General features: G+C 41.3%; 1 long non-coding RNA gene across 2 annotated transcripts; it reads left to right on the forward strand.

The window, feature by feature from the left end:
* Positions 1-219: 219 nt before the first annotated feature.
* On the forward strand, positions 220-11,148 carry LOC110363835 (uncharacterized). 2 transcript variants are annotated; one of them, XR_002422186.2, is made up of 4 exons: positions 220-799; positions 8,163-8,312; positions 8,533-8,682; positions 8,832-11,148. It is a non-coding gene; the product is annotated as an uncharacterized LOC110363835 (long non-coding RNA). The 2 variants fall into 2 exon arrangements; XR_002422185.2 differs by having other exon boundaries at positions 8,533-11,148.
* Positions 11,149-12,889: the final 1,741 nt, after the last annotated feature.

The raw sequence follows: 12,889 nt of genomic DNA on the forward strand, positions 1-12,889 counted from the left end.
CAAGAGGGAAAAACATCAGCAAAGCCGAGGTGGTCCTCACCCAGTTCTTAGTTTAGAAGAGCAAACCCTTTCAATCTGCTCTGGTTGGTTCTCTAGAAGCTGGTAGGAATAACTAGTGTTCTGCATGTGTGTGTGGTTCTTCACAATTAGCAAATATGTTCCTATTTAGGACATTAAATGAGAAATAGTGGTGAAGTCTCCCTCTAAATAACTTGGCCATGTAATGAACAGATGCTCTGAGCAATAATTTAATCTGAGGACCAGAACCATGAGAAAATGTAATAAAAACCGTGAAGATAGATGGACAATTACTGCGACAGGTGATGGCCAAACATAGCTCACGCCAGCAAAATGCAATTGCTTTTCCTGTAACAGCTAATTCTATAGGCAACAATAACATGGTAGGAGCTGTATGTTGGGATTTTGATGTATCTTCTACTGTAGTGACACATCACTGGTCACAACAAGGGATCACAACATGTTACAGATGCTCTTCCCCCACCCCAAAAAGCACCAGAACCTTCCCGACCAATAGATCGCTATGGTCATGCACACACCTGTTGGTTGACAGACAGGGCCCTTGACCAATGCGATGCCTCAGTTGAGAGACCTTTCTAGACCACACCCATAAGTGACCACAGCTCAGGTTCATCTAGGGGTAAGTGGAGCTCGTTAGAGCTCCTGTTTCACTCTTTTGAGTTGGTTTTCCTGGGGCAGCAGGTCTGCAGTGGAAGACTCTTCTCCTTAGACTGGCCATCTAAGGAAAGTTCCTTAGGGACTGAGACCCCTCACCAAACTGGTAAGTGATCTGATCCACCCTTGACACTCCTCGCTTTGTAAGAGTGGGAACAAGCACGTTTTCAATCATTACTCTAGAGTTTTGGGATCCCTTGAGTTTCAATCAGCGGCGTAGTAACTGAGCTGACCGGTGTCCAAACCTGTGCTTTATGATGTTGTCAGAATGCTGAATAATTTTGGATATTTCAGCTGTTTCTTGTTGGTTTTCTGCTAAGCAGTTCTGGTTAGAATAAAGTCTGTTTGGAGCTTAGCGTCTGTCCACATTGACTTTTGGGGTGCCTGCATGACACAGTGTAGATTCAATTAGAAGTGGCTAGTATGAAATATGCAATTACATGTATGGCTACAGGAAAGGATCTGTGGGAAAGATCTCAAACCAGGGTACCTCTGTGGCCACAGTTTGTGTGGTCCTTGCAGAAACCAGACTGGGTAGGGATGTTTCGAGGCTTGGTCTGGGTTGATCTCAAACTGGGTACCTGATGAACCAGCTGGGCCCTAAGGGAAAACTCAATATCCAAGTGCTTATTTTTCCCTGTAAACCTCCACAAAGGGTGTCTGAATGCACCACGGTCCCGTACCACACGCGATTTGGTCCGGCAGATGGTTTGTGACGTTTACAGGGTGGAGTTAAGAACCGCAGTGCAGAAGTTGGCATGTCTGGAATTATATAAGACAAAAAACCAACACCAATAAGTCTTTGTGTTGCCCAACTTCCAAAGGTTACATAAGCTCTTGGTATTCTCTGTCGTTACCTTGAATGTGTCTTACGCATCATCTGCATCACCTGCACACGGATAACACCATTCAGCACCACATTGAACTCTGAGAACTTTGGTGCGTGACTGGAAATAGGGTGTCTGCCAATAGAATGACGTAAACAGCGCTGGCTCTACACGTTGGAAGGTGGTTGTGGGTCATCTCTGCTCCCTGCTAAGAAGGGCTGGTGCTGTTGTTTTAAATTCCTCCATTGCAATTCAGTCCCAGCTCCCGTCCCCTTGTTGCGAGCAGCCCATTCATCAGCTCGCTCATGCTGCTTCAATTAAATCCTATTGCGCTCCCAGGCAATGGAGCATCCGCTCCGGAGAGGAGTTTCAATTTGGTAAACAGGCCTGTAAATATGCTGCTGGGGATAAATTTGCCATCAGCATGAGAAAAGTGAAGTAAAATGTGTGATTACAGCTGGTTTTTATGTGCTAGGAAGCTGCTGAGACGTTACTGGGAGCGGGAACAATGTTTGTGCACCCTGTGCTTATCTGGAAGTTTTGTACCTATTTTATATGAGCTATTTTCAGGCAAATGTTCTGTGTCTGACTGATACTTCTCACTTGGAAAGCTACTTTTAAAATAATCTTGACCTAGATTTCTGTAATGAAAAGCAGCCAACAGCGCCAGAAAATGTTCTGCTCTTAGAGCTGTTTCATCTCCATTCCTTAAACACAGCTCATTTGAAATATATGAATTTAATCCATGCGAATGACTGATGGACAAGCACTGAGATTTTCAGCTGGTGGATTTTGGGCTGAAATGTGGTTTTTCTGGTGGAAAAAAGGGCTCTTCTTTGGCAGAGCTGATTTCTGGTTGCATCCTTGCTTGGTTTTGGAGCCGTGCTGAAGGCCGTAGCGACGCAAAGATGGTTTTTGGTGGCTCAGCATCATCCGGGAGACCAGGACAACGTTCTTCTTGCTCCCTATAAAGCTGATCTTGGAGCCTCAGCAGTGGAACAGGATAATCCCTTTATTCCAGCTCACTGGCTGGGGATCAGCACTTTGCTGCCTCATTTGGGCACCTCAGGGACTGAGTGGGTGCAGTTTGGTACCTTACGACAAAATATTAGTGACTATCTGAACCCCTTTCCTGTCTCCTCGGAGAGATCTGGATGCTGCACAAATTACATACATCAAATCAATATTCTGCTGCATCCTCAAAATAGTTTTTTTCTTGATAGCAACATGTCCAAGAATGAGGAAAGAGCACTTAGGAGCAAAACTCTTAATTTTTAACCAGTGAATCTTGCTGTGAGTCCAGATAAGCACAGAAAACTACCGGAGTTCTGACACATTCAATGGCAAACAGAGCAGAAAACCCACAAATACAAAGAAAAGCATCTTGCTCCTAAGCCAAAGTCGTCTGGTGAGTCTCCTTCAAAATGCTGAGTTCAGCTGAACTCCTGAAACCAAGCTAATGTGCAATAAATAATTAAATTACATCTTTATTGTCGAAGTGAGTTACCCGAAATAGAAATGTTTTCAGAAAGGATCAGCCGTGTTCACAGGAGGCAGCTGCTTCGGAGTGCATTAAAAACGCTCATTTGGAAATAGCTTAAACTGCTTATTGCTGGCGGTGAGCAGAACACCTAGGGGGTGGTGATCCCTCAAATGCAGCGTCTGGGGGGTCGGAGGGGTTGAAACCCACCGAGAGGTGACGAGGGGACCTGACATGTGCCCAAGAGCACGTGCCAACCCTTGGCGTGCGCAGAGCTTGCGGGACTGACCGTGTGTTCATTCAACCTACTGAATATTGGTCTGTTTTTCTCATCCCTTGGGATGCATTTCTCCAGAAAAAGAAGGAAAAAAATAATTCCAATATGTGAATTATTTTCTGGTACCATCTGTGCTCATCTTGAAATAGGCTCTGGTCCTGTATATATGAATATCACAGAAAGGGGAATTGAATTATTCTCTTTGCTGGTGTGCTGTTAGTGGATTAGCCTGAAATCCACTGCTACATGTTGGTTATATTTGAACATGAGTTTTCTTGTCTGTGTGTTATCCTCACAACACCTGGAGGGCACGGACAGTATGTCCATGAAGAAATAAAACAAGTGCATTAAATACTGGGGGTTTTATAGTGATGAGGTTCTCAGGACATGGGGCAGTGCTGGGGGGGGTTATGGTTGGACTCCCTGATCTTGAGGTTCTTTTCCAACCAAAATGACTCTATGATCTCTCAAATCTTTCATATCAAACCAGTGAAATGCTTTGCAGGTTTGTGGTTTTTTTCCTTTTTTGCTCTGCTGTCTGTCACCTGCAGAAAATGAGATTTGGTTTGGGCGCCTCATCTGTCCTGCAACCTGTCCTGGTGCAGATGGTGAAGAATGTCCCACAAGCCAGTATGGGCATCCACCAAAAAGCTGCACCAAAAACCAGAATTAAAATTAATCTGTAAAAATGGTGGGCTTTTTACTTTCTTGGAGTTGGTTTTAAACGTCAGCATTGACTTTCAAAATTATGGTAGAATTAAAAAGTTTGTAAAAGTTGTTCCAATGAGTGCCCAGAGACGTGAATCACCATGTGTCCTTAGGAACAAAAGCAATGAAGCGCAGGGAGCACGGGACCATTCGATGGCTAAAGTTCATTTTATTGTTAAATATTATTATTAAATCCTGTGATAAATGAAAGTAGACCCATGTTAATAAGATAAAAGGAATAAAAAAAAAAAACAACCACACTGAAATTTGTCATCAGGTTTTATGTTAAAATCTTTCTGTGTGCACATATACAGATGCCTTGAAAGACCTAAAGACCTGTCCTCGTGTATGCTCTTAGATTTTATAGGAGATGGCATTATCTGATAGAAAACACTCTCAGCTAAGAGGAACTAAACGCTTACGTTGTTTTTAATATAAATCTTTTAAAGTTATAAGGCTGCATTTCACAGTTTAGTGCTTGCTTGTACAGAGCCCAACACAACTGCGTTTCATCTCCGCAGTGATTTGCAAGTGCTGCTGTAATAAAGAGAATAAAAATGCTGCCTTTTATAATAGGCCTAGAAAACTATACTTCTGATCCTTTTTTCACTTTGCGTGCGTACTCCAAATGATACTAAATTACTAGCATTTTAAATTATTAAAACAACAATTCCATAAATTATTATACTGAGTATCAGTTTTTCTCAACGTGTGTATTGAGCAGGCTGTTGGAAATGCTGTAAATTGAAAGAATTGGTCTACTCCAATTCTGGAAACTAAATCAATGGTCATCTTTGCCAAAAATACTTCTCTTTTCCTTCTTTTCCATGCATGTCACAGTAGAACAAGTAGAACAAAAGCGCTTTTCCGGTATTCACATTTTCTTGTGGCAAGTATTTGCTGTAAAAATGCACCAGAAACTTGTAAAGAAACAATGAGGAGAGAAACTAATTCTTTGATGTGTTTTCCCCCAGATTTTAGCAGCAGGCTGTGCTTCGCTTAGTTCCTACATTACTCAGCCCCATTTCTCAGGTGTGGTGATATTGCAGACTATTAAACTGTGTTATTTACTTTCTGCCATTTGTGGACCCGAGTTTACAGTCATAATTCACTGGTGTTTCCTTTCACACCCCAGCGGTATTGATGAGACAAACAGTTCAGCGTTCCAGCTGCGAGGCACAATGCCCGCAACTATTTACCTGCCAGGAATGAACCCAACGCTGCTCCTCTGTCCAGGATTTACAGTTAATTTCCTTGCTGCTAAAAGCCGGAATCAATAACCTTTATGCTATTTTTATCACCCGGGTCTGGCACTGATGGGCAGATGAATTCACTCCACAATCATCAGAAGTTTTTGCCTTTTTTCATCCTTTATTTTATGGGAAACTGTCTCCAAAGGAGCAGGAAGGCTGGGCTGGAGACGCGGCTTAACTAAACCGCCTCGGTGCTCCGGGTTTGAGGAGCAGGAAGGCTGGGCTGGAGACGCGGCTTAACTAAACCGCCTCGGTGCTCCGGGTTTGCTGGGGGGGGTCACAAAGAGAACAGTCACAATTTCACCCTCTCCTATTGCAATGGAAATTTGGAGATACGGAAAAAGACGTATTGCTGCTTTGTGAAGTGTGTCCACTTTATCCTTTCAGCATTAGGAGCAGAAGGTACCAAACTTGGCCCAGGAGACAATCTACCGTGTTTTTTTACCTGATCTGTACTGGTTGCATCTATTTTTCTGTAGCTACATCTAACAAGACTCTGACAATGCATTATGGAATAGTCATTATGTCACAGCTCTGCAAATCTCAGTATACATTAAACTGCATATAATGTAGAAAATATGTCTGTCTATAGAGATATGAAATTTATTTGGGATGTGTGTGTAAATATATACATATACATATATATATATATATATATATGTACACACACACACACATATATATATATATATATATATATATATATATATATATATATATATATATATATATATATATATATATATATATATATATACCTCTGTAATATGGGAGAAGTGGCCCTGACATTCTGGAACATGAAGTGAGAATTGTAGTTAAACCAGACTTGGGTGCTTCATAGCTAACTGAAGTGGTGCTGTATTTATGGGGTTTTTTCCTGTGTCACCAAACAAAATCCATTTACAGGTGAACCTTTGGTAAGGTGGGTATGTTTTGCCACCATTTTTTCACTTACTTGGCATCGTTTCCTCTGGACCACATTCCTTCATTTGACTTGCACCAGTATCATAAAAGTCGGGATCAAAATGTTCACTGAATCACAATATAAAGTGTTCCTAACTTGTCCCCACCTGTAGAACCCATTGCAATATTTTACAAGGAAATTAGCCCAGCATGATGTGATCTGACAAATCCATATTGAGTCTTCCTTCCTTCCTAACTCTATAATGTGTTCATTCCAGTATCTTTGTGGGATTTGAAGTTGGAGGAGGTTGAACTATAAAAACAAGACAAATCTTGACCCTCATTATCAGATGATAAATTTTACATTCTAGTTTGCTCTTATTTATCTTATTTATAACCTATCTTTCTAGTCTATCCTAATTTTTTCATTTCCGAATATTTAGAGTTTCATTCAATTTTAGCATACAGTTTAGAATGGAGAAAATAGATCCTTAGTTGGTAAAGAAATGCTTGACATGTAGTGTGAAAGAGTGTAAAATGTGTGCGTTGCTGCCTTTCAGCCCAAACAGAGAAATATTATTGAACTCGTTGGTTTGGTGGTTGGTTGTTGGGGGTTTGGTGGTTGTTGGTTTGCTTGGTTTAGTTTGGGTTGTTGTTTGGTTTGGGGGTTATTTTGTGGTGTTTTCTTTCTTTTTCAAACATGAGATGACTAAATTATCCCTTGAAGTAGCAAGAGAAAATGTGTGGTTTTTATTTTTATTTGAAGGCAAAGGAGCTGTTTGAATCAGTGACTGAAACTGGAGACTCAGAACTATATTTATACATAATCAACTAAATCAGTCAACGAGGTTGATTTCTGATTGTGTAAGGTATTTAAAACACAGAGCAAGAATATTGCAACCATTTGCTTCTCAGGCTGAATTACATTGATATTTTCATTGAAATATATACACTGCCTGTGTTTGACTGACACTAAGATCTCTTGCTCTTATTTTTATGATTTTAGTATTATTGCCATTATTGCCATCTCCTAAATGGCTTTAGCATCTATTTTAAGCACAACTTACTGCTCTTTAGTTTTATTAGGAGTGATTTGAAGGCAGCAATATTGCAAACTGTGTAATACTGCGGGACGACTTGGTCCTTTATTGGCAGGGCACTCTGGTCATTGATGTGCTGGACGGAGAAATGTGGAATAGCAAGAATTATGTGTTTGCATCAGTTATTTGTTCAAAGGCTGATGTGGGTGGGGTGGGGGAATAAGGAAAGGCTACAAATTCAGAGTATTAAACCAAACACAGGAGCTGAGCCTTAGGAAACCTAAAAAGATTGAGGTAAGTCACAAGTATATAGAGGAAAAACCACATCTATTCCAGTTGGGCTTCTTGGTTATTCTTTTAAGCATCATCTGGCTGAGTTAGCTGGATGATTTTATTTCCTTCCTTTTGATATAAAAAATAAAGTAAAAAAGTGAGATACGGTTCTATTTATGAGCTATGCAATTCCTGCTGGTCTATGTGCATGTATGTGTCTCCAGCCTCAGTCACATCTAGTCTGTCATATATATATAAAAGCAGGAGCTGGTCATTAAAACAGTTCTGCTGAGTCCCACTGAAAGTTGTCTCATAATCAGCTTTCAGTGATTTCACTGGGGAATTAGAAGCTGGCAAGAAAAGATGCTGAACAACCTCAAGCGCACAATCGTTAGTTCCAATAAGGCCTTTGAAGGTGTTAAACTTTGGCTGACGGATCTCTGTATTGGGCATTTCTGCACTGATTTGCTAGGTGGAGATGAAAAGCTCTGGATGCTCTCTCTGTCTCTTTGTGCCAGTAACAGCTCAACTCCTGATGCCAACACCTATGGCAGATATACCTATATTGGGAGGCATTTAAGACCTCCCTTAGATTTTTGCACTATTCTTTAAATCCCACCTCTGTAAGTAAGTTTTGCATGAATGTGTAAATAAACCGATTTTTGTTGTTATGCTGAGTGATGAACCATAGCATTTCTGTCATTTCAGGGATGCAGGCTGCTCTCCATCGTGCAGGGGAAACCCAAATTTGAAGTGGTTCTGGGTATGCAGAAAGCTAACATAGGTGGTTGGGGTCTAGACATGCCCATACGAGCAGGATCTGTGTCTGTTGAATAATTCCCACCTCTCCATTAGCCTGTAAGTATCATCAAGGCTCTTTGGACATCTGCGGAAGGTCAATAATCTGTCAATAGTCATTCAGGGCAAACATTGCTGTCCAGTATGGGCTGGTGAATGGCTAAACCCTGCCTCTGACATTTCATCATGGTCATCACCCAAAAGTAGGGTTGGTACAGTCATTTCCCAGTATTCTACATTGTGTGCTTCTTCTGTTTTTATTTTTTATTTTGTTTTTCAGCAAAACAGACAAATCTCCTTATCTGAAGACTTTCCAAAGGAAGAAATGGATGTGGCAATTCAGCTTCCCAAGCTGTGAGGGTCCACTACAGTCAAACTGTCCCTCTTCCAGTTCACGTGGGCATTGTATAGTCTTTCAATATTAATAATGGTATGGAATTAATTATTCTAACAACCAAGCTACTGTAAACACATTGTGATATGCAGTTCTCACATTCTTTTGTAATGGAGTTAATGATATTTTGCTTTGAGGTCTTACGTAGCAAAAAATTAATGATCCTCAAGCAAGAAATTCCGCAGGTGTCCTGGAGAAGACTTGGCTCTTCAAGCAAGACTTACCCTGTGGTCCAGCAACTCCGGTTTACCTGAAGAAAGAAGATACATTAACTGCTGCACATCCACACATTGTTCTTCTGTTACGACAGAGCAGGGACCGTTCTCCTGTGAAAAGTCCATACTGCTGTGGTTGTGTGCTGGTTTTCATTAACACACACATAGAAAGACAAATGAAGAATATGTCCAAAGCTGCTGGCCATGAAACCAGAGTCTTCTGTCTAAGCATGTATTCCTCCTTTTTTTAGACCTACCTTGCTGGTTTCAGTTAAAAACGAAACCAAACCCTAAAAACCCAGACCAACACCAACAAATGAAGCCAACAACACCAACTTTCCCATTATTAACCTTGCTGGCTTCTCTGCTTTCCTTTGGATGATCTCTCCAACTTTTTAAAAATATTAGGACAACGCTGGAAACCAGTTGCCACAAAGTGTTAACCCAGCTTTGCTTCAAAGTGAAGTGGTGGTTCACAAACCTCCTGAGTGTCTTCCTCTGGGAGACTCGGATCCTTTCATCTCCAGTGTTTGATTTCAGCAGATTCCATCATCTCACATCTGTCTTGCTGACAAAGATAAAATCCTCGTTCCACCTACGGCAGCAAAGTTACCTGCTGGTTACATCTGCATTTTCCACGTGCTCTTCCTCCCACTAAAGCCTCGTATTCTGGTTTTAAGACATGCTGCTGCTGCAGCTCACTGGGCACTGAACCCTCCTTGTTCTGTTTGCCTTATCTATCTCATTCCCATATTCCCTTTTAATTATGAGGGCGGTTTGCCATGCTACCTCACTTCTATTGCATCTGTGGGATGATGTGTGTGCACGCACATCCTCGAACATTTCCTAAATCTTATAAATAATTACATTGGCATGGTTAATCATGCCAAAGATCACTCTGAGCTTTAGATGAGAAGTTCTGGTTATCCAGAGCCTCTGGTGTGTTTGACAAACACTTTCCAAGTATGGGAGTGAACACCAAAGCCCACAGGCCACAGAACACTGTTGGGTTCTCACCATGACAGTGCAAGGGTCAGTGAACTTTACATTATAGACTTGTTCTTGCTTTTAGACACCTCTCAGAGAGCTGGAAGGTTCCATAAGCTGGTGTCGGTCATGACAAATGTGCGCGCTGAGCGGAGCACTCAAACTATACATGAGAAATCATTGCTCCAGGAGCACCTTGATGAACCTGGGGAACACCAGAGATCACCTGCTGTCCAGGTAGTCAGTGAAACAAATTAATGGAAAGGTTGCTGGAATGATCAAAAATCTGTAAAAGCATATGTTTTGAGTAGCTAATAATGTCCCTTCTTTGTTGGAAGTGATTATTTTTCATTTAGCAGATCCAAACAGTTAATAAGGTGCATCTTTGCTCATTCTGTTCCTCAGCACCAAGGCACAGTCAAAGAGTGAAATTATTCTGTGCTTAAAAAGAAAACAGAACAATATGTTAAACTTGAGTTGTAAGTAATAATGTGTTTTCTGAAACAGTCCCTTTAGAAATTGCATTTTCTCAAATCCTTGAATTATGCAGCATATTCAAAACGTGAAAGCAGTCACAACTTCCATGCTCTGACCAAATAACTGCTATTTTAGTAACAAACAATCTTTACATCAATGGGACAAAATAGACACTTACAAACATTCTAGAGTAAAACTTACAGATCTGAGTTAGGGTAAACTAGGAATGGTGTGTTAGTTATGAAGAACCATCAATGTGCATAGAATGACATCGCATAGTAATTGCTTTTTATGCATTTGTGGTGTCACAGTTCTCACCATATTAAAGTTTTTATCACTTGTTTTGTTGTTTGAGCTCGTGCCATGATTACATTTGCAATTATGTACCCACTGCTTCTCACCAATAGCCAACACCTATTGCTACTACTCCATGTTAAAGCTATCCTTTGAAATTATCATCACCACTTCTATTTTAGCAATAGTAGCATCAGCCCCAACTTAGAGGAAATGCATGTGAGCTATGGGAAGCCTGACCTTGGAGAGGGAAATCTGAGGTCTGACTAATCAAGGCTTTTTATGTAGACATTCTTGCTCGTTTTTCCTGAAGAAATCGTTGGTCAGGTATCTTTTCAGAAGATATCTAGGCAGCAGCAGCTCCTCCTCAGGTCTTAGGACCACAAATACCTGTTTCTAGCCTGGGCAGAGAGGGACTTTCTCAACCCTCACTTTAGGATGTGCGATTTTTCACGTGATAAATTTGGACTTTTTGCCCTTCTTACCGCCTTTTCCCGTTGACGTATTCAATGGGAGTATTGATGCCCAGGGACAGCCACTGTTAGTTCATATTTTGCACGTCCAGATCAAGCAGACAGGATGGGTTTTCCTGATGTCCTTCAACTGCAGAACAACAAATGCTCCTTTCTTTGGGGACCACCAGCAATGTCTGTTTCAAAAAAATGGATGTAATTTGTAATTACTGTATCTTTGAAATTGGTTCCCCTGTCATTACAGAAACAAGATGATATTTCCATTTACCAGCCAGGTTATTGCTGCATCAAATTAATGTGAAATACATAGAATTAAATTAATCAGAGATCCAAATATGATCACATGCAGAAAAACTTTAAACTTAAACAAGATGAAAATCCATCTAAGTCTTTTGCCTGTATCACAAAACCACACAATGGCCTGGGTTGGAAAAGCCCTCAGAGATCATCCAGTCCAACCCTTGGTCCAACTCCAGCCCATTGACTAGATCATGGCACTAAGTGCCATGTCCAGTCTCAGTTTCAAACCCTCCAGGGCCGGTGAGTCCAGCACCTCCCTGGGCAGCCATTCCAATGCCTGACCACTCTCTCTGCAAAGAATTGCTTTCTCATCTCCAGCCTCAATTTCCCCTGGCAGAGTTGAAGCCCATGGCCCCTTGTCCTATTGCTGACTGCCTGGGAGAAGAGCCCAATCCCCCCCTGGCTAGAACTGCCCTTCAGGTAGTTCTAGAGAGTGCTGAGCTCAGCTCTAAGCCTCCTCTTCTCCAGACTAAACAAGCCCAGCTCCCTCAGCCTCTCCCCATAGGGCTTGTGTTCAAGTCCCTTCCCCAGTCTTGTTGCTCTTCTCTGGACCCGCTCCAGCACTTCAGTCTCTTTCCTGGAGATATCCTTTCAATATTTCCATTTACCAGCCAGGTTACTGCTGCATCAAATTAACGTGAAATACATAGAATTACATTAATCAGAGATCCAAATACGATCACATACAGAAAAACTTTAAACTTAAACAAGATGCCTGTATGTTTTTTTTCACCTAAGAAGGTCTGTGGTTTCAGTACAGTGAACGTTTCAGCCTGGGGGAATCACAGTCACCTGCAGAGGGGACGGGTTTTGTCTCCACCTTCCAAGAGAATCCATATCTACTTTCCTGAATTACCGGCTCCATTAAATGCACTCTGGGAAAAACTACACCAATTTCTGCTGCTGCAGAGCATGATAAATTTCACTTACCCATAACAAAGCCCTATCTTAGGTATCAATTCCCATTCTCTCTTCTGGATGATCCATCATTTTCAGGACAGGCCAATCTTGCTCAAAGATTCTTCTCCCTGCCAAAGCTTTCGGATGCATTGCTCTGGCATTTTGATAGATGAACGCCTGTAGGGTATGAAGCATTTTCTTCCTTTAAATGTTAAAAACTACAAAACAAGGTATATTATACATAATAACTCCTCCACTATCTCCTAAACATTAAAATGTAGAGAAGATTTATGCAAAAAATGGCACTACTGGTATTACTGAGGCTAGGAAGCAATTCTTGGATAAATTATATTTTAATATCTTGTAGTCTTGATAAAAAGGCACGACAACTCTCTCCCAAACTTAGTTCTCAGGAGGCCTGGCTTTCAAAACCTGCCCAGGGGAAGAGTTTATCTTCAGTTAACTAACGTGGCGGATGCTCTGTAACTATGAGCCCTTTATGTCATTGTAAAGTACGTTGGGCTGGAGAAACCTTTCACAGCCAAATAGAACGGTTTGTTGAGCAGTGCTGGTAGCCAGACCCGCTCCACACAAAAG

The sequence above is a fragment of the Columba livia genome, chromosome 5 (assembly GCF_036013475.1).
Source record: "Columba livia isolate bColLiv1 breed racing homer chromosome 5, bColLiv1.pat.W.v2, whole genome shotgun sequence".
Lineage (NCBI taxonomy): Eukaryota > Metazoa > Chordata > Aves > Columbiformes > Columbidae > Columba > Columba livia.